At 46.4% G+C, this 21,852-nt stretch overlaps 1 long non-coding RNA gene across 1 annotated transcript in view; it reads left to right on the top strand.

The window, feature by feature from the left end:
• The first annotated feature begins 1,298 nt into the window (after positions 1-1,298).
• LOC133213836 (uncharacterized) overlaps positions 1,299-21,852 on the top strand; it is a 75,731-nt gene continuing 55,177 nt past the window's right edge. The window contains exon 1 of the long non-coding RNA XR_009725911.1: positions 1,299-1,361. This is a non-coding gene — a long non-coding RNA (uncharacterized LOC133213836). The remainder of the gene's footprint in view (positions 1,362-21,852) is intronic.

Here is a 21,852-nt window from a genome sequence, read left to right as displayed (position 1 = left end):
CCACCCAGCGCTGTTTTGCTTGCTGTCGCTTGCTCAATAAACTGATTTGATTCATTGGCCTGGCTCTAGTCAATTTATTTGATCCACTATTTATAACAATGTGACTCTGTTTTGCTCAAGAGTTCTGGCCCTTTTAAACTTGCTGTCTAATCTTGTGTCTTTAATGAGGTTTGTTTCTGTTACTGTAAACTGGTACAGTTATATCCACATAACCACACTTATGATTTGTGAAAGCCAATACATTTATGTGTTTATCACACCACTAAATCCTGTTACCTCACCACAGACTTACAACACACTGTTCTTTAAAACTAAAGATACTTTAGAAGACTAGTGTGAAACGGTTAACTCATGTTTAGTGGGGCCACTACATTCCACACACAACATAAACATCGTTCTTTCTACAACCTAAGTTAAGCTAAAAAGTGCTTTAACTCTATGTTTTCCAGGCACAACTTTTCTTATATCACCCTCTGTGTGCAAGTTAGGAGAAGCAATCCACCTTGCACCCGGCACCATAATAAACATACCTGCTTTATAACTCTCTGAGTTGTAGAGTCTGATTCTGCGCTTCAACCTTGTCATCAAACTCTGCTGAATCACACATTCATAAATTTCTATTAAAATTACTTTTGCTAATATCTCTGACAGTGATTCTTTTAGCCACCCTAAAGACTGTTTCATGACAGGCCAGTCTTATTTAATATCTGTATTGACAATCTGGATGAGGGGATCGAGTGCACCCTCAGTAAATTAGCATTGTATGTCAGTGAGCGTATCGTGAGGGAAAAAGTGAACAGGAAGGGAAAAGCAGACGTTCACTACCCTAGGCTTGCTTTTGGACTACGGCCAGTTGTCAGTCATCTACGGACAACCCCACACCACCCCCCATTACAACCACCGACGGAACACCAGAAGACGCCAGTGGAGGAGTGGCATCAACTACGAGCGCGCTTGCGCGCTACTAAGTAGCGGTGGATTGGGTGGAGGATCGTTTCCTGCGCTCTTGTCGCAGTTCGGAATTTGCAGTGCGCTTGCGCGTTGGTGTAGGGGAGGAGGGCGGTGTCCGGCTCTGTGTGTTGAACGTCTCGATGCGGTAAGCTCACTATTTGGCAGGAAGGTGAGAAGGGTTCTATCCCGGGGGTGGAGCTCGTGTACGGAGATCTAAATATGGCAGAGGCGAACAGGAGACAGCAGTGGTAATGGCTAAGTAGGACAAACGAGACGACGGGAGCAGCTGTATCTAGTACTGCCGCAGAGAATCTGAGTGACCTAGTGATACGAGAGGACTGTTGCAAGCTGCATCGCTAACGCTTCTAGACCGTTCTCGTGGTACTCCCAGGCGCCCATCCCCCCAGCAGGTGAGTAACGAATGCGGGCGGGAGGGGGGAGGGAAGCGTAGTCTGTCGCACCGCCCTTGGCTTGGTTTGGCTTAGCTTAGTACCGAGTACAGTCGGAGGGAGGCGCTGTGGAATGAGCTTGGAGCTGCTGCTCCTAGCTTTCCCTTCCCTCCCCCGAGGCTGACGTTAATTATGTGCTTGCAGCGTTCTGTCTCAATTATCTTTTCTTCGTTGCCTACCTCGGGCCCGTCCGCAAGCTGCGAGAGGCGGAGGAGAGTGGGGACCTTCGGGCTTGTGTTGCCGTTTCTATTTTCCCTTCCCACATAGCGCCCTGGCTCCTTAGTAACCTCTATTCTGCCGGGCTCCGGGGTACTGCTGCCTGCCTTTGGCACGGTCCCTCTCGATATCTACCCCACCTCCATATAGTCCCTTGCTGAAGGGAGGGGTCGCAGGTGCACTTCTGCTTCTCTCTGTGGAACTATTGTACTGTGGGTTGAGGCCCGCCGAGGGGCTCCCAGCAGATAAGCCTTTCGATAATGCATGTTGGGAGAAGCGGAGATATGCCTCTGCCCTGTCATCCGTCCCCTCCCCTCCCGAGAAAATGGGGTGGGGAGGATGCGAGAGCGGTGGCGGGGCGCGACTGCACCGCAATAGCCAGAGACTGGAGCTGAGAGTTGCTAACGCACTGGGCTGGCAGCGCTGCGGTTACGCACGCTATTACTGCTGTCTAGGGTACTCGGAGTGCGTGTGTATATGCGCGCGCTTTGCTGGGTTCCTTTGTCTGCTGCTGCTGCTTTCCCCTCCTTCCTCTATTCCCTCTCCTCCCTCCTCTCCTTTCTTTCCCCTTTTTCTCAGACTCAAAACGCCGCTGCGGCTGCAGGTTTGTAAATACTGGACCAACCCACACAGCATGGCTGGCGCTTGCAATGCTCCTTCACTAGGCTCTCCTCTTTCTCCTTCTGTCTCTGCCGCTTAGCCTCTCCTCCATTTTAGGCTTTTGTTTCTTCCCCTGTCTCCTATAAAAAAAAATTTAAAAAAATCATCACCCTTATTGTGCGCATGGCGGGATTTCAAAGGTAAGGATCCTCTCTTTGGAGGCTTTCACCTTTCGTTTTGCTGTTTACAACAAAATGAAACCGAAAATCAGAGGGAGTTTGAGAATCTAGCAAGGTTTGGAAGGAGGGATGGAGGGGGAGAACTGACTGAGACCTGCTGGGAGAGGCTTGACTGGAATGCGTGTATCTCTTTGGGGGAGGGGGCTGGGTGCACCGAAGTACTGGCAGAGAAGAAATACTGTATTATGCTTGCGAAGTGATCTAGTGCCTTTTCTTTCATTTTAGGATGTAGTTCGGTATAAGGTATCAATTCAGGAGTCTTGTTAAAAAGACTTGAACTAGTTATGTTAGAATAGGCATTGTATAGTGAAAAAACATAGTATGGGATTTATTAATTTTATTTATTTATTTATTTTTAATGGGTTATTGGCGTCCTTTGTATCTCCTTGTCAGTATCTTAAATAGCTCTACAGATCATGGGATATAAAACTGGAGTTAACATTTGCCGAATCTCTTTGTGTTGCTGTTCTTTTGTCACAGATTAATTTGCTCTTGTGATGACAATAGCACAAACGGAAGTGTGGGATTTTTTGTTGTTAAAAGGAGCAGGTTTTTTGCTATTACCTTTTTTTTTTTTAGTAATAGAATCATGAACTGAAGTGTGATACTGAACTACAAGACATCATGTTTCTGTTCTCTCCTAACACAAATGTTCAGTTCAGCATCTCCCAGCCTCAGTTATCCAGAGTACCCCCAGCAATGAAAATAGCTTATATTTTATTGTGGGGGGGTTTGGTGGTGGTGTGCTTTGTTTTTTGGTTTGGGGTTTTTAAATGATATAAAGTGAAAGTAACATTTTAGATGTGCCCAAGAAATACAAATGATCTGGGGAACCGCATATCTAAGCTTTAATTTAAGGGTTAATGCTCAAGGCGCAAAGGATGCGATGCTTTCTGATGCTTTCTAAGCATGTGTTAGTATAATTCAGAGTAAATGTTTTAAAGATTATATTTAAAACCAGTCTTTGATTAAAGCTTGTACACATTGATAGCCAGGAGTCAGTGAATGTGTTGACTTCCTTGAACTCAGTATTGTGAGTGAGAAGGATGAATGTTTGTGGGTGATGATCAGGGCAAAAGTCAACCAAGCAGATATCCTGGTAGTAGTCTCTTATAGACCACCCAGCCAGGATGAAGCTACAGATGAAGCTTCAAACAACTGGGAAAGTTTCATGATCGCTTGCCCTTGTTCTCATGGGGGACTTCAACCTACCAGGTGTCTGCTGTAAGTACAATACAGCAAAGAAATAATCCAGGAGGTTCTTAGAGGGTGTTGAAGATAACTTCCTGACCCAGCTGGTTAGTGAGCCAGCTAGGGGAGACTCCTGTCTAGATTTGCTGTTCACAGACAGAGAAGGACTGGTGGGTGGTATGACGGTTGGAGGCCATCTTACGCAAAGCAATCATAAAATGATTGAATTTTCAATCCTTGGAAAAGTCAGGAGGAAGGTCAGCAAAACCTCTACCTTTGACTTTTAGAGGGCTGACTTTGGCCTGTTCAGGACATTGGTTGGCAGAATACCTTAGGAAGCATTGAAGGACAAAGGGGTCCAGGAAAACTGGATGCTCTTGAAGAATGAAATCCTTAAGGTGCAGGAGCAGGCACTCCCTATGTGCCAACTGGTGGGGGAAGAAGACCAGCCTGGCTGAACAAGGAGATAGTGCTGGAACTTGGGGGGGGGGGGGGGGAATGAGAAAATTATCACCTCTGGAAGAAAGGACAGTTACCCCATGAGAAGTATAAGGATGTTGTTAGGTCATGTAGAGAGAAAGTTAGAAAGGCGAAGGCACAGATGGAACTAAATTTGGCCAGTGCCATAAAAGATCATAAAAAGTACTTTTTTAAATATATTAGCAATAAAAAGAGGGCCAAGGAGAACCTTCATCCTCTACTGGATACTAGGGGAAACCTAGTGACTGAGAATGAGGAAAAGGCTGAGGTACTTAATGCCGTATTTGCCTCAGTCTTTAACAGTCACACCAGCAATCCTCAGGGTACTCAGTTCCTTGAGTTGGATGACAGAGATGGGGAGCTGATTGAAGTCCCCGTAATTCAGGAAGAAATGGTTAGTGACCTCCTGCTCCACTTAGACATATGCAAGTCTATGGGGCTGAATGGGTTATACCCAAGAGTGCTGAAGGAGCTGGTGGAGGAGCTTGCTAAGCCGTTCTCTGTCATCTGTCAGCAGTTGTGATCTAGTGAGTGGGTCCCAGAAGACTGGAGGTTGGGCAATGCAGAATTCGCATTTTGCTCTCTGCAAAAACAGCAGGAAGGAGGAACCTGTCAACCTGCCCTCAGTGCTAGGGAAGGTCATGGAGCAGTTGAGACTAAATGAGATCATAAAACACATGTGGGAAAACCATGGGATCAGGCACAGTCAGCACGGATTCATGAAGGTCAGGTCCTGCTTGACCAAACCTGATGTCCTTTTATTACAAGGTGACCCATCTGGTTGATGAGGGAGAGCCTGTAGATATTGTCTATTTGGACTTTAGTTAAAGTATTTGACATTGTGTCCCACAGCGTTCCCCTGGAGAAACTGGCTTCTCATGGCCTGGACAGGAGGATACTTCATTGGGTTGGAAACTGGATGACTGAGCCCAAAGAGTGGTGGTAAATGGTGTCACATCTAGTTGTCGACTGGTTACTAGTGGTGTCCCTCAGGGCTTGGTGTTAGGGCAAGTGTTGTTTAATATCTTTTGTGATGATCTGGATGAGGGGATTGAGTACACCCTTAGTATGTTTGCAGATGACATCAGGTTGGGTGGGAGTGTTGATCTGCTAGAGGATAGGAAGGCTCTGCAGAAGGATCTGGACAGGTTAGATCAATGGGCTGTGGCCAGTGGTATGAGGTTCAATAAGGCAAAGTGCTAGGTCCTGCATTTGTGTCAGTAACCCTATGCAGTGCTCCAAGAGTGGCTGGAAAGCTGCTTGGCTGAAAGGGACCTGGGGGTGTTGATTGACAGCCAGCTGAACATGAGCCAGCAGTGTGCCCAGGCAGCCAAGAAGGCCAATGTCATCCTGGCCTGTATCAGAAATGGCATAGCCAGCAGGACTAGGGTAGTTATAATCCCCCTGTACTTGACACTGGTGATGTCGCACCTCGAGTATTGTGTTTAGTTCTGGGCCCCTCACTACAGGAAAGACATTGAGGTGCTGGAGCAGGTCCAGTGAAGGGTCTGCAGCACAAGTCTTATGAGGAATGGCTGAGACAATTGGGTTGTTTAACCTGGAGAAGAGAAGGCTCAGGGGGGACCTTATTGCACTCTACAACTACTGAAAAGGAGTGAGGTGGGGGTTGGTCTCTTCTCCCAAGTAACAAGCCATAGGACAAGAGGTAATGACTTCAAGCTGCACCAGACGAGGTTTAGATTGGATATTAGGAAAAATTGTTTCACAGACAGGGTGCTCAGGCATTGGAACAGGTTTCCCAGGAAAGTGGTGGAATCATCATTCCTGGAAGTGTTCAGAAACTGTGTAGATGAGGCCCTTGGTGACATGGTTTACTGGTGGTCTTGGCAGTCCTGGGGTAATGGTTGGACTTGACGATCTTACCGGTGTTTTCCAACCTAGTTGATTCTATGATTCACTGCTTCTATCAGAGCAGTGCGCTAAAGTAATGTCCTAAGTCTCTTTGGGTACTTTGCTTTGTAAGCACTGGCATAGCATAATCATAGTGTTTTATTGAGGTCAACTAGTGTTGTGGTTTAAGCCCAGTCAGCCATGCAGCTCAGTCACCATACCTCCCCCCACACACACTCCCAGAGGGATGGGTAGGAGAATAAAAAAAAAGATGTAACTCCCACGGTTTGAGATGAGAAGTCCAGTAACTAAGGTATAACACAAATTACTACTGCTGCAACCATTAATAATAATGATAAGGGAAATAACAAGGGAAGAGAATACAACTGCTCACCACCTGCTCACCAGTACCCAGCCTGACCCTGGTAGTGATCTAGCCTTTCTGGGTAACTGCTCCCGGTTCTACATCCTGGGTGTGACCTGCTGTGGTATGGAATGCCCCTTTGGCTTGTTTCAGTCAGGTGTCCTGTCTCTGCTTCCTCCTGGCTTCCCCTCCTCCCTGGCAGAGCACGAGGCTCACAAAGTCCTTGGTCAGATTAAACATGACTTAGCAACAATTGAAAACATTGGCGTTATCAGTGCTGTTCCCAGGCCGGAAGTCAAAACCACTGCACCAGCTACTAAGAAGGAGAAAAAATGACTGCTGCTGCTGAATCCAGGACAAGTAGTTACTGCATGTTAATGTAAGGATTAAATGTCATATATTAATAATTTCTTTAATCTGTAGGTTTTTTTGTTGGTTTTTTTTTCCTCCCACTTTTTCCACCCTCCATTAACAAGTCTTGATTAACTGGAGAAGAAAATAAATTATAGTACTGAGTTTACCAGAATGTAAAACTTGAGTGGAATCATCCAAATTGCATTTTGGAATCTGTATTCACATCATGGCTCCTAAGCAAACTGTAATAATTCTAGATGAAAAAGTCAGTGGATTGTGCAGCACTCAGTCACTCTTTAACTATTGTTAACTAATTTGTATTTTATCTGTGAGCAGTGAAAAATGGGCATGGGATCACTAATGTAATTTTCAAGTAATGTTTTAATTATTTAATTGAATAATATACAGTGCTTATTACTGTTTTTAGCATGTGCCAGTCTGTCTGCTTAAGTTTAAGACTGCTTGTATCTGCAAGTTTGGAAACACTTTAGGATGAAAGAGCTCTACTGAAATGTGTTGTTATGTTTAAGGTTACTGGTTGATCTTTCATTTGTTTCCAGAGTCTTCCTAGTGATTCAGAGGCAGTCCTGAATCCCATGTTCCCTATGTAACTTTGGGTGTAGCTTGTTAAGATGACAGTTCCCTCTGAATGTGTACTTCAGACACCAGAGCAGGGGAAAGAGGAGACAGAAGACTGTTGGAATAAGAGAGCAGGAGCTCGAGTGGTAGCCTGAGCAGGGGCTGAGAGGTCTGACTCTAAAGGGACTGCTACTAGTAGAGGAACCACCACTCACTGACCTGAATTTCCTACACAACCTGTTGCCTCATCTAAGAGACTGTTTTATGTGTGGTGATGGGTTTGGAGAATGAATGGGGGAAGGAGAGATTTTGCAAGGCTAGGGGTGATGAGGTACATGGAAAACTGGCTGAATGGCTGGACCCAGAGGGTGTTGATCGAAGTCTAGTGGCACAAAGTATAGTTGGAGAAGAGTAACTCGTGGTGTATCCCAGGGGTCAGTACTGGGTTCAGTCCTGTTCAAAATTTTCCTTAATGACCTGGATGATAGGGCAGAGTATACCCTCAGCAGGGGAGGAGTGACTGGCAAAATCTTGGAGCAGATTATCCTGGAAGGCATGCTAAGGCACATGAAAAGCAACAAGGTGCTTGGTGACAGCCAGAATGGCTTCACTAAGGGGAAATCCTGCCTGACCAATTTGGTGGCCTTTTATGATGGGGCTATGGAACCAATGGACAGCGGTAGAGCAGTTCATGTCATCTACCTGGATTTGTGTAAAGCGTTCAACACTGTCCCACACGACATTCTTGTCTCTAAATTGGAGAGACGTCAGTTTCAGTGTGGAGAAGAGAAGGCTGTGTGGAGACCTCATATCAGCCTTCCAGTTTCTGAAGGGAGCCTATAGGGATGCTATTGAGGGACTCTTCATTAGGGACTGTAGTGATAGGACAAGGTGTAATGGGTTAAAACTTAAACAGGGGAAGTTTAGATTGGATATAAGGAAGAAATTCTTTCCTGTTAGGGTGGTGAGGCACTGGAATGGGTTGCCCAAGGAGGTTGTGAATGCTCCATCCCTGGCAGTGTTCAAGGCCAGGTTGGACGAGGCCTTGGGTGATATGGTTTAGAGCGAGGTGTCCTTGTCTATGGCAGGGGGGTTGGAATTTGATGATCTTAAGGTCCTTTCCAACCCTAACTATTCTATGATTCTATGACTGATACACTAGAGGGTTGTGTTACCACCCAGGGGGACCTGGACAGGCAGGAGAAATGGTCTGTCGGGAACCTCATACAGTTCAACAAGGGGAAATACCAAGTCCTGCTCCTGGGGAGGAACAGCCCCATGCACCAGTATGTGTTGTGGGCCACCCATCTGGAAAGCAGCTTTGAAGAAAAGGACCTGGGATTTCTGGTGGACACCAGGTTGAACATGAGCCAGCAATGTGCCCTTGTGGCAAAGAATATTAATGGTATCCTGGGCTGCATTAGGCAAAGCATTGCTAACATATCAAGGAAGGTGATCCTTCCCTTATATTCAGCACTGGTGAGGCCACACCTGGATTCCCTTGTCCAGTTTTGGGCTTCCCAGTACAAGAGAGGCATGGACATACTGGAGAAAATCCAGTGAAGGGCTGTGAAGATGATTAAGGGACTAGAGCATCTCGCCTATGAGGAAAGGCTAAGAGAGCTGGGAATGTTTAGCATAGAGAAGGCTCAGGGGGAATCTTATTAATGTATAAAATACCTGAAGAGAGGCTGTAGAGAAGAGTGATCCAGGCTCTTTCCAGTGGTGCCCAGTGTGACAAGACTAGGCAATGAGCACATAGTGAAACACAGGAGGTTCCATTTGAACATAAGGAAAAACTGTTTTTACTGTGAGGGTGGCAAAGCACTGGAACAGGTTGCTCAGGGAGATGGTGGGGTCTCCTTGGAGATATTCAAAATACATCTGCACATAGTGCTGAGCAACTGTCTCTAGGTTTGAGCTGGGGTATTGAACCAGATGACCTCCAGGGGTCCCTTCCATCCTGAACCATTCTATTCTGAGTGGGTTTATTTTTTTTTATTTTTTTAAGTTTCAGTAACAAAATTGGTAATTAGAATGTCCTGGGTTTAGCAGCGGCAGTCATTTTTTCTCCTTCTTGGTAGCTGGTGCAGTGCTGTGTTTTGGCTTTCGGGCTGGGAACAAAGCTGATGAAAATGATGTTTTGGTTTGGCCAGGGACTTTGTGAGCCTCATGCTCTGCCAGGGAGGAGGGGAAGCCGGGAGGAGGCGGAGACAGGACACGTGACCCAAACTGACCAAGGAGGTATTCCATACCACAGCACGTCATGCCCAGGGGGGAACTGGGAGTGGCCAGAAGGACGGGGGTTCTGCCGGGTTGGACTCGTGGTTTGGTGTGTGGTATTGTGCTCCTTTCCCTTGCTATTTTCTCTTATCATTGTTGTCGTTGGTGGTAGCGGTGGTGATTTGTATTGTACATTAGCTGCTAGACAGTTCTTATCTCAGCCCGTGGGAGTTGCATTCTTTCGATTCTCCTCCCCATCCCTCTGGGAACAGGGAAGGGGGAACAGCCCCTGGGGAAGGGGGGGGACGACTAACGTGGGTCTCGATTGCTTCCAGCCTGGCACCACTCACTGGGAGTAAGTGCACAAGTTGTTTGGCTGGGGTTAAACCACGACACTTATTTTTGGCGCCCAACGTGGGGCAAGAAGGGGTTGAGATAACAAGAGATCTGACCGGATTAATAGTCACTCGTCACAATGCTGATTTATTGGCTCTCAAGGTTGTTCCTCTTGATCTCACAGCTTCAGAATGTTGTAACTTACTTAGATCTGGTATTTGCTGTATTAGTGTTTTTCAAGTGTGGGGCTTGGGCTAAAGTTCTTGTCTCATTGTACTTTATGGTAATGACTTGTAACACAATAGAATTATTGATCATGAAACTTATCTGGCTTATGTTCCCAGTATGGTCACCACCTTTATACTTTGGGAGGTATATAATAGAAGTGCTTAGCAATTACACATATTCTTTCTCCTTCTCAGGTGGTCAACCTGTGAAGGAGGCATTCTTTTACCCTCCCAGTCCTCCCCCCAGAGCATTTACAGCATCATTTGAGAGTTTTGAATGGCCTCTTAATGCTGCTGAGACTGGTTTGCTGGTTGTGATGGGGATCACCATGTTGGCACGTATACAGAGTGTATTTTGCCCACAACTATTTCATCTGTTTTCAGAAGTTAAGCAGAGTCAGGTTTGGGTCTTGTCTGGGGTTAAACCACGAAGTAGGAGGACCAAGAGATTTTCTCTGAGGCTGGACAGCCATGAGTGGCAGGGTGTGTGGGACAGTATGGGCAAGTATCTAGGTCAGTGGGCCCCTCCAGTACTTTGGAATTTCACCACTGAACAACTGCAAAATCCAGAAGAATTAGTAAAACACTTAAATGAGGTGTGTGGTCATTCTGGCCATACCAGAGACGGACAAATCATGGCAACGTGCTGGGGCTTGGCCTATGCTTACAGGGCCATGTTCAATGCTTTCCAGCACCTTCAAAAGGAAAAAAATGTCGCTGGATCTGAGGGAAAAGCAACAGTCAGTACAGTTACTCCAGCTCCAAGTACAGCAGTTACACCACCCCCAGTAACAAGTACAGACGCTACTCAAACTTTGGCTGCAGCAGATAGCACAGCTACCCCAGCGGCAAGTACAGCAGCTACTCAAACTTCGACTGCAACAGACAGCGCAGCTATCCCAGCTCCAAGCACAGCAGCCACACCACCCCCAGCAACAAGTACAGTCGCTACTCAAACCACAGTGATAATCACTGCAACTAAACCAGAGGACCAATTCGTACCAATATCGGTTGCCCCTGTACGCAAGAGAAAAAGCAAAAAGGAGGCAGGAAGGTTAAAGCAAGATGAAGAAACAACGTATCCACTACTCGATCCAGAACCTGATCAGGAGTCATCATCACATGATGAAGAAGAAGAAGGAGAGGTGACTTCTCGACTTCGGACCTCAACCGAGCTACGGAATATGCGAAAAGATTTTACCCGTCAACCAGGGGAGCACATCATCACCTGGTTGCTCCGATGCTGGGACAATGGGGCCGATGGTCACGAACTAGAAGGTACAGAAGCCAAGCAGCTGGGATCACTTGCTAGAGAAGGGGGAATTGACAAAGCAATTGCAAGAGAGAAAAAGTCCCTCAGTCTTTGGAGGCGGCTCTTGGCAGCTGTCAAAGAAAGGTTTCCATACAAGGACGATGTTATGAGTCGTTCGGCCAAGTGGACTACTATAGACAAAGGTATCCAGTCTCTGAGAGAATCAGCCATCGTAGAGATGATCTATCACATCAAGCCGAATAACGGGGATATACCCATAGATCCAGATGAAGTCGAATGTACACGACCCATGTGGCGAAAACTTACACGGAATGCACCATCATCATATGCCCATTCATTGGCAACAGTAACCTGGAATGACATAGTACCACTAACAGTGGATGAAATGGTTCATAAACTCCGCGAGTTCGAAGACAATCTCACCCCTTCCATCATCTCAGCTGTGGAAAAACTGTCCCAGGATCTCAAGCAATTGAGGGACGATATATCTGACTTATCCAACTCCTCGCATGTACCAACACACGTTTCAGCTATTAACAAAAGGCGTCCCACTGTTCGAGAGAGGAGATACAAGAGATATACGCCACGGTCTACCCTATGGTTTTACCTGCGGGATCACGGAGAAGACATGACAAAGTGGGATGGAAAACCTACTTCAGTTTTGGAGGAACGGGTGAGTGAATTGAAAAGAGGAGCAAAGGCCAAGACTGATCGTCCCATGAGAGCTACGGCTTCAGTCTCTGGTGAGCAGTTTCCCAGGTGGAGTGGAAGAGCTGATTTTACTCCAGCTCCTGTGATAAAGAAGAATAATCCCTTTCAACATGACTTAAGCGTCCAATCCTGTGATGACTATTAGAGGGGCCCTGCCTCCAGCCAGGTGGAGGTAGGGGACAATCGGATTTACTGGACTGTGTGGATCAGATGGCCTGGCACATCAGTCCCACAGAAGTATAAGGCTCTAGTAGATACCGGTGCACAGTGTACCCTGATGCCATCGAGCTGTCAAGGGGTGGAACCCATCTATATTTCTGGAGTGACAGGAGGATCCCAAGAGTTGACTGTACTGGAGGCTGAAATCAGCCTGACTGGGAGAGAATGGCAAAAGCACCCTATTGTGACTGGTCCAGAGGCTCCGTGCATCCTTGGCATAGACTACCTCAAGAGAGGGTACTTCAAAGACCCAAAAGGGTACTGATGGGCTTTTGGTATTGCTGCTTTGGAGACTGAGGAAATTGAGCAGCTGTCCACCTTGCCTGGTCTCTCAGAGGATCCTTCTGTTGTGGGGCTGCTGAAAGTCGAAGAACAACAAGTGCCAATTGCGACCACAACAGTGCACCGGCGGCAATATCGCACCAACCGAGACTCCCTGATTCCTATCCATCAGCTGATCCGTAGACTGGAGAGTCAGGGAGTGATCAGCAGGACCCGCTCGCCCTTTAATAGCCCCAGGAGGTCAGTGCGAAAGTCTATCGGAGAGTGGAGACTAACAATAGACTATCGTGGCCTGAATGAATTCACACCACCATTGAGTGCTGCCGTACCGGACATGCTAGAACTTCAGTATGAACTGGAGTCAAAGGCAGCCAAGTGGTATGCCACGATTGATATTGCCAATGCATTTTTCTCAATTCCCCTGGCAACAGAGTGCAGGCCACAGTTTGCTTTTACTTGGAGGGGTGTCCAGTTCACTTGGAACCGACTGCCCCAGGGCTGGAAACATAGCCCTACCATTTGCCATGGACTGATCCAGACTGCACTGGAACAGGGGCAAGCCCCAGAACACCTGCAATACATTGATGACATTATTGTGTGGGGTGGTACAGCAGAAGTCTTTGAGAAAGGGAGGAAAATAATCCAAATCCTGCTGAAAGCCGGTTTTGCCATAAAACGAAGTAAAGTCAAGGGGCCTGCACAGGAGATTCAATTTCTGGGAATAAAGTGGCAAGATGGACGTAGATAGATCCCCACAGATGTAATCAACAAGATAACAGCAATGTCTCCACCAACTAATAAGAAAGAAACACAAGCTTTCTTGGGTGCAGTGGGGTTCTGGAGACTGCACATCCCAAATTACAGTTTGATTGTAAGCCCTCTCTGTCATGTGACCCGTAAGAAGAATGATTTTAAATGGGGACCTGAGCAACAACAAGCCTTTGAGCAAATTAAACGTGAGATAGTTCATGCAGTGGCCCTTGGACCAGTTCGGACTGGGCCAGATGTAAAAAAATATATTGTACACCGCAGCTGGGGAGAATGGCCCTACCTGGAGCCTCTGTCAGAAAGCTCCAGGAGAGACTCGAGGTCGACCCCTTGGTTTTTGGAGTCGGGGATACAAAGGATCTGAGGCAAGCTATACCCCAACTGAGAAAGAGATACTGGCAGCCTATGAAGGGGTTTGAGCTGCTTCGGAAGTGATTGGCACCAAAGCACAGCTCCTCCTGGCACCCTGGTTGCCCGTGCTAGGCTGGATGTTCAAAGGCAGGGTCTCCTCTACGCATCATGCAACTGATGCTACATGGAGTAAATGGGCTGCACTAATTACACAACGAGCTCGAATAGGAAATCCCAGTCGTCCAGGCATTCTAGAAGTCATCATGGACTGGCCAGAGAGCAAAGATTTTGGAATGTCACCAGAGGAGGAGGTGATGCGTGCTGAAGAGGCCCCACCATATAATCAGCTGTCAGAAAGTGAAAAGCAGTATGCCTTGTTTACTGATGGGTCCTGCCGTATTGTGGGAAAACATCGGAGATGGAAGGCAGCTGTATGGAATCCTCGACGACAAGTTGCAGAAACTGCTGAAGGAGAGGGTGAATCGAGTCAGTTTGCTGAGGTGAAAGCCATCCAGCTGGCCCTGGACATTGCTGAACAAGAAAAGTGGCCAGTACTTTATCTCTATACTGACTCATGGATGGTGGCAAATGCCCTGTGGGGGTGGTTGCAGCAATGGAAGCAGAGCAACTGGCAACGTAGAGGTAAACCTATCTGGGCTGCTGCACTGTGGAAAGATATTGCTGCCCGGGTGCAGAACCTGGTGGTGAAGGTACGTCATGTAGATGCCCATGTACCCAAGAGTTGGGCCACTGAGGAACACCAGAACAACCAACAAGTGGATAAAGCTGCTAAGATTGAAGTGGCTCAGATGGACTTAGATTGGCAACATAAAAGTGAATTATTTTTGGCCCAGTGGGCCCATGACACTTCAGGCCATCAGGGCAGAGATGCAACATATAGATGGGCCCGTGATCGAGGGGTGGACTTAACAATGGACACTATTGCCCAGGTTATTCATGAGTGTGAAACATGTGCTGCAATTAAACAAGCCAAATGGTTAAAACCTCTTTGGTATGGAGGACGATGGCTGAAGTATAAATATGGGGAGGCCTGGCAGATTGACTATATCACACTGCCACCAACCCGCCAAGGTAAGCGCCATGTGCTTACCATGGTGGAAGCAACCACCGGATGGCTGGAAACGTACGCTGTGCCCCACGCCACTGCCCGGAACACTATCCTGGGCCTTGAGAAACACATTTTGTGGCGACACGGCACCCCAGAGAGAATTGAGTCAGACAACGGGACTCATTTCTGGAATAACCTTATAGACACTTGGGCCAAAGAGCATGGCATTGAGTGGGTATATCACATCCCCTACCATGCACCAGCCTCTGGGAAAATCGAAAGGTACAATGGGCTGTTAAAAACTACACTGAGAGCAATGGGTGGGGGAACTTTCAAGCATTGGGATGCACACTTACCAAAGGCCACCTGGTTGGTCAACACTAGAGGATCTGCCAACAGAGCTGGCCCAGCCCAATCGGAACTTTTACATATTGTAGAGGGGGACAAAGTTCCTGTGGTGCATATGAAGAATTTGCTGGGGAAGACAGTCTGGGTTATTCCTGCTTCAGGTAAAGGCAAACCCACTCGTGGGATTGCTTTTGCTCAGGGACCTGGATACACTTGGTGGGTAATGCAGGATGATGGGGAAGTCCGATGTGTACCTCAAGGGGATTTAATTTTAGGGGAAAACAGCCAATGAACTTAATTGTATGTTGTTGCCTGCTGTGTAATACTTTAATAGCCCATCAACCAGATGTCTTCAGGCCACCAGCGACTAGCCCTGACTTCCCTTCAACCATCATCCCAACAGAGAATGAACTTTGACAGAACCAGACAAGTTCTACAGTAAGGGAATGATCAGCATCAGCAGGCAACGACCCAATACTGCACGCAGCCTCTCCTGTTCTGAAAGACTGTTACAAGAGATGGAGCCTGACATCATGGGCCAGATGGACTCAGCAGCTTTATAGGGACTAGTCCATGCACTAAGATAGAAGTGCACTGAGATCAGAGTGATTGTATATTAAAAATGTAGGATCTGAGCATGACGTGAATGGTATGGAAGAAGGGGTGGATAATGTCCTGGGTTTAGCAGCGGCAGTCATTTTTTCTCCTTCTTGGTAGCTGGTGCAGTGCTGTGTTTTGAGTTTCGGGCTGGGAACAAAGCTGATGAAAATGATGTTTTGGTTTGGCCAGGGACATTGTGAGCCTCGTGCTCTGCCAGGGAGGAGGGGAAGCCGGGAGGAGGCGGAGACAGGACACCTGACCCAAACTGACCAAGGAGGTATTCCATACCACAGCACGTCATGCCCAGGGGGGAAGTGGGAGTGGCCGGAAGGACGGGAGGCGGTCGGGTCGGATTCGTGGTTCGGCGCGTGGTATTGTGCTCCTTTCCCTTGCTATTTTCTCTTATCATTGTTGTCATTGGTGGTAGGGGTGGTGATTTGTATTGTACATTAGTTGCTAGACTGTTCTTATCTCAGCCCGTGGGAGTTGCATTCTTTCGATTCTCCTCCCCATCCCTCTGGGAGTGGGGAAGGGGGGCAGCCCCTGGGGAAGGGGGTGGGGACTAACGTGGGCCTCGATTGCTTCTAGCCTGGCACCACTCACTGGGAATAAGTGCACAAGTTGTCTGGCTGGGGTTAAACCATGATATAGAAGTTTGTAATTGACAATTAATTTGGGCAACATGGTCTAGTGTGAGGTGTCCCTGCCCATGTCATGGGGGTGTCGCTGACCCAGGACAGGGGGGTGGAACTAGATGATCTTAAGATCCTTTCCAACCCAAACCGTTCTATTATTGTAATTAATTAAAATGATTGAAATTCCGTGAAAATCAGTAAACTGTTTTTGTCCACAGCACATTTATGTTAATTTTTTTTTGCTGATTTTTAAAAAATGCTGTGTCAAACATGTTTACTAAAATTCAGTACAGTGCTTAGGTCTCTGGTATGTTTAGATAGCTACCTATCATGCTTAAGAGCATTTTGTCTGTTCTTCTGTTTGTCTGTAACTTATCTATGGTCTTCAGCTTGAATTGTAAAATGTTTAGAAAGTAAAGTCTCTTTTAATTTTCTAGGAATTGTGCAAATAATGAAAACAGGGCTTGGAGGATGTAGTTTGTCTAATACATCTTGTACTCAAAAGACAGTCAGCTACATCTGAATGTTTCTGGATGGTTGTTTGCCCGTCCTGTTCCTACTGACAGGAGTATCTTCAGAAAACAACTTAACAGAAAATTCTGTCTTGTGTGGTGCAAATACTTTTAAAAAATCTGACTCTTAAATGCTTTTAGAGTTAGGGAGTACGCAGGTGTTTGACTTATTTGGAAACTGAAGACCACTGAGTACTTATTATAGAATACCAGGTTGGAAGGGACCTCAATGATCATTTGGTCCAACCTTTTTTTTGCAAAAGTACAGTCTAGAAGAGATGGCCCAGCACTCTGTCCAGCTGAATCTTTAAAGTATTCAGTGTTGGGGAATCCACCACTTCCCTGGGGAGATGATTCCAATGGCTGATTGTTCTCGTTGTGAAAAATTTTCCTCTTGTGTCCGGTCGGAATCTCCCCAGGAATAACTTGTGCCTATTACCCCTCATTTTTTTCATGTGATTCCTTGTGAAAAGGGAGTCCCCATCTTCTTTGTAGCCACCTTTTAAATACTGGAACATGGTAATAAGGTCTCCCCTGAGCCTTCTTTTCTTAAGACTGAACAAACACAGTTCTCTCCGCCTTTGCTCAAATGGCAGGCTTCCCAATCCTTTGGTCATCTTTGTGGCCCTCCCTTGACCTTCTTCAGCCTGTCCACATCTTTTTTTTTTGTTGTTGTTGTTTAATGGGGACCAAAACTGAACACAGTATTTCAGGTGTGGCCTGACAAGTGCCAAATAGAATAATGACATCTTTATCTGCTGGCAATGCCCTTGTTGATGTAACCCAGCATTCTCTTGGCTTACTTTGCTGCAGCAGCACACTGTTCACTTACATTGAGCCTGTTGTCCACCAGGACCCCTGGGTTCCTTTCCACAGAGCTACTCTATAGCTGGGTAGATACCAGCCTGTGCTGTCCTAACAGTTCACTTGTTTAAAGTGCATGTATGTGGGGGTATTCACTCCTACTCTATTATAGCAGTGTTGGCTTGTATAGAGAGGATGATGAGGCAAACTTATTTCATATGACTAGAGATATAGCTTTATCAATATTAGGTGAAAAGTACATTTTTAAATGGTAATGACTTGGGACAAGATTCTTTGCTGTGAATAATCATCCTAGTTGTCAGCCATACTGAGGCTTCTAACCACAATTCTGTGAGACTGTATGTTTGGGTGGAGTAAATTTAAATATGAAACGGGGATGTGGTGGGTTGGCCCTGGCTGCCAGCCAAGCTCTCACTCAGCTACTCTTTCACTCCCTCCCCCAGCAGGATGGAGGGAGAAAATAGGAAGGACATGAGCAAGGAAACTTGTGGGTCAAGATAAAGGCAGGGAGATAACTTACCAGTTAATTGTCACAGACTAAACAGACTTGGGTAATTTAATTTATTGCCAATTATATATATATTTATATATATATATATATAATTCAGGTATTGGGAAATGGAAACAAAACAAACATTAGACTTATGGAGACCATGCTTAGGGAAAACACTTTTCCTCCCCATTTTCCCAGACTGAACTTCATTCCAGACTCTTTTCCTTGCCCTTTGTTATGCCTGCAAGTTACACTCAGTCCCTTCAGTGATATAGTGTGTGTGGTGGTGTGTTATGGTCAGTGTACAGCAATTTCTCTCTGCTGCTAATTCCTTCTTGCTTTTTCTCTGTTCTGGCATGGGTTCTCTACAGGCTGTAGTCCTTTCAGGAATACCTGTTCTGGCATGTGTCCTCTGCAGACTGCAGTTCCTTCAGGAATATTTGCTCTGCCGTGGAGTTCTCTCTATTCTGACCTTGGTGTTCCCTCTGTTTCTTATTTCTTTTTGTTCATTTCTACCCTCTCCCTTTTGTGTCTTCTCCCATTTTTAAAATATGTTTTCATAGAGGTGCCACCAGCTTTGCTGACTGGCTCAGCTTTGGCCTGCAGTGGATCTGTTGCTGAGCAGGCTGGAACTGGTTGTGGCAGGCACAGGGCAGTCCTTGACCTCTTGTCACATAAACACAATGCACCATGAAACATAGAGGTGTCTGTTCTTGTGTGTTCTGTTTATCTATAGGATAGACTTCTAGAAAGCCTCACCTGTTTATAAGGGATACACTGCTTTCAGAGATTCTGACTTTTTCCCTTTCTGGGTTTCTGTTTTCTCCTTTTTTCTGCACTTCAGTAGACTCAACCTTATTTGAAGTACTAGAAGATAATTTGATCTGTCTCTCTGCAAATAAGTATGTGTATTTCCAAAAGAAAAAAAAACTCAACCTTTTTAATTATTTCTTTATTTATTTTATTACCACTATTTATATTTATGCAAAGTCTCAGGAAATAGAAGACATAGTCTAGTTTGGGTCAGACATAAAGCTTTCTGAAAAGATTTTTTTTCAAGCTACGAGGAGGAGGATCTACCTCTTCTCCCTGCTAAAAGTTCTTACTCTGAAGTCCTATCTTGATGAATGTACTTTCCCATTTCTTTTCCATTTGTGCTGCATGTACAATAAATAAAATAATCTAGAAGCAGGATTTTTTATTTTTTTTCTCAAAAAGTTTGCTATCAAAGAAAAAAATAAATCCTGGATTTAGAGAAGGCTGAGGTTCTTAATGACTTAATTTGCCTCAGTCTTCACTGGCAAATGCTCTGACCACACCACCCAAATCTTGGAAGGCAGAAGCAGGGACTGTGAGAACAAAGACCTTAGGCCCACTGTCGGAGAGGGTCGGGTTCGAGACCATCTTAAGAACCCGAACATGCACAAGTCGATGGGACCTGATGAAATCCATCTGCGGGTCCTGAAGGAGCTGATGAATGAAGTTGCTAAGCCACTGTCCATCATATTTGAAAAATCATGGCAGTCAGGTGAAGTTCCTGAAGACTGGAAAAAGGGAAATATAACCCCCATTTTCAAGAAGGAGAAAATGGATGACCCGGGGAACTACAGAGCAGTCAGTCTCACCTCTGTGCCTGGCAAAATCTTGGAGCAGATTCTCCTGGAAGGCATGCTAATAAGGGACATGAAAAACAGTGAGGGGGTTGGTGACAGCCAGCATGCCTTCACTAAGGGGAAATCCTGCCTGACCAATTTGGTGGCCTTCTATGATGGGGCTACAGAACTGATGGACAGGGATAGAGCAGTTGACATCATATGCCTGGACTTGTCAGTACAAAACCAGTAATTTCTCTCTGAAATGGGTGATAGGTGAAGTTTACTAGTTACCATCATGCTTGATATGTTTTCTCGAAATCAGTGGTGTTATGATTTCTAGCAATAGTTGTTCATACCTCTTGTGGCAGAAGTCCTGTTTCTTCTTCCCTAGTAATAGCCGCTGCAATAGATTGTAACTAAAATTGTGACTGAATGCAGTTTAAAGCTAGGGGGACATTTCCTTGCAAATTTCCTATGAAGTTAGTAATGTGATATAGATCCTGGGAGGTGTGTTCTGCTAACAGTGTTGTAAGATCACTTACCAACTGTTGTGTTACGGCAATGGTATCACAGTATCACAGTATGTTAGAGATTGGAAGGGACCTCAAAAGATCATCTAGTCCAATCCCCCTGCCGGAGCAGGAACACCTAGATAAGGTTACACAGGAACGTGTCCAGGCGGGTCTTGAATGTCTCCAAACAAGGAGATTCCACAACCTCCCTGGGCAGCCTGTTCCAGTGTTCCGTCACCCTCACTGAGAAGAAGTTTCTTCTCAGGTTTAAGTGGAACCTCTTGTGTTCCAATTTGTACCCATTTCCCCTTGTCCTTTCATTGTTTGCCACTGAGAAGAGCCTGGCTCCATCCTCGTGACACTCCCCCTTTATATACACTAATAAGGTCGCCCCTCAATCTCCTCTTCTCCAAACTATAGAGACCCAGCTCCCTCAGTCTTTCCTCATAAGGGAGATGCTCCACTCCCTTAATCATCTTAGTTGCCCTGCGCTGGACTCTCTCCAGCAGGTCCCTGTCCTTCTTAAACTGAGGGGCCCAGAACTGGACACAATATTCCAGATGAGGTCTCACCAGGGCAGAGTAGAGGGGAAGGAGGACCTCTCGACCTACTAACCACCCCCCTTCTAATACACCCCAGGATGCCATTGGCCTTCTTGGCCACAAGGGCACAGTGTCGGCTCATGGTCACCCTCTCGTCCACCAGGACCCCCAGGTCCCTCTCCCCTACACTGCTCTCTAACAGGTCGTTCCCCAACCTATACTGGAACCTGGGGTTGTTCCTGCCCAGATGCAGGACTCTACACTTTCCCTTGTTATATTTCATCAAGTTACTCCCCGCCCAACCCTCCAGTCTGTCCAGGTCTCTCTGGATGGCAGCACAGCCTTCTGGCGTGTCGGCCACTCCTCCCAGCTTAGTGTCATCAGCAAACTTGCTGATAGTACACTCAATACCCTCATCTAAATCGTTGATGAATATATTAAATAATACTGGTCCCAGAACCGACCCTTGAGGCACTCCAGTAGTTACAGGCCTCCAACTAGACTCCGCCCCATAGACTACAACTCTCTGGCTTCTCTCCTTCAGCCAGTCCACAGTCCACCTCACTACCTGATCATCCAGACCACACTTCCTCAATTTAGCTGCAAGGATGCTGTGGGAGACCGTGTCAAACGCTTTGCTGAAGTCAAGGTAGACCACATCCACCTCTCTGCCATCATCCATCCACCGTGTTATTTCCTCATAAAAGGCTACGAGATTGGTCAAGCATGACTTCCCCTTGGTGAAGCCATGTTGACTGCCCCTCATAACCCTCTTATCCTTGATATGCCTTAAGATGGCACCAAGGATAAGGTGTTCCATCACTTTCCCAGGAATGGAGGTGAGGCTGACCGGTCTATAGTTACCCGGGTCCTCCTTCTTGCCCTTTTTGAAGACAGGAGTGACATTTGCTTTCCTCCAATCCTCAGGCACCTCTCCCGTTTCCTAAGACTTGGTAAAGATGATGGAGAGCCGTCTAGCAATGACCTCAGCCAGTTCCCTCAGCACCCGCGGGTGCATCCCATCTGGACCCATGGATTTATGGATGTCCAGATTGCT

Source organism: Neopsephotus bourkii, unplaced genomic scaffold, assembly GCF_033783945.1.
Source record: "Neopsephotus bourkii isolate Nb327-2 ecotype Australia unplaced genomic scaffold, CSIRO-AGI_Nbou_v1 NB_106, whole genome shotgun sequence".
Classification (NCBI taxonomy): domain Eukaryota; kingdom Metazoa; phylum Chordata; class Aves; order Psittaciformes; family Psittacidae; genus Neopsephotus; species Neopsephotus bourkii.
This window is presented reverse-complemented; position numbering and strand designations above follow the sequence as displayed.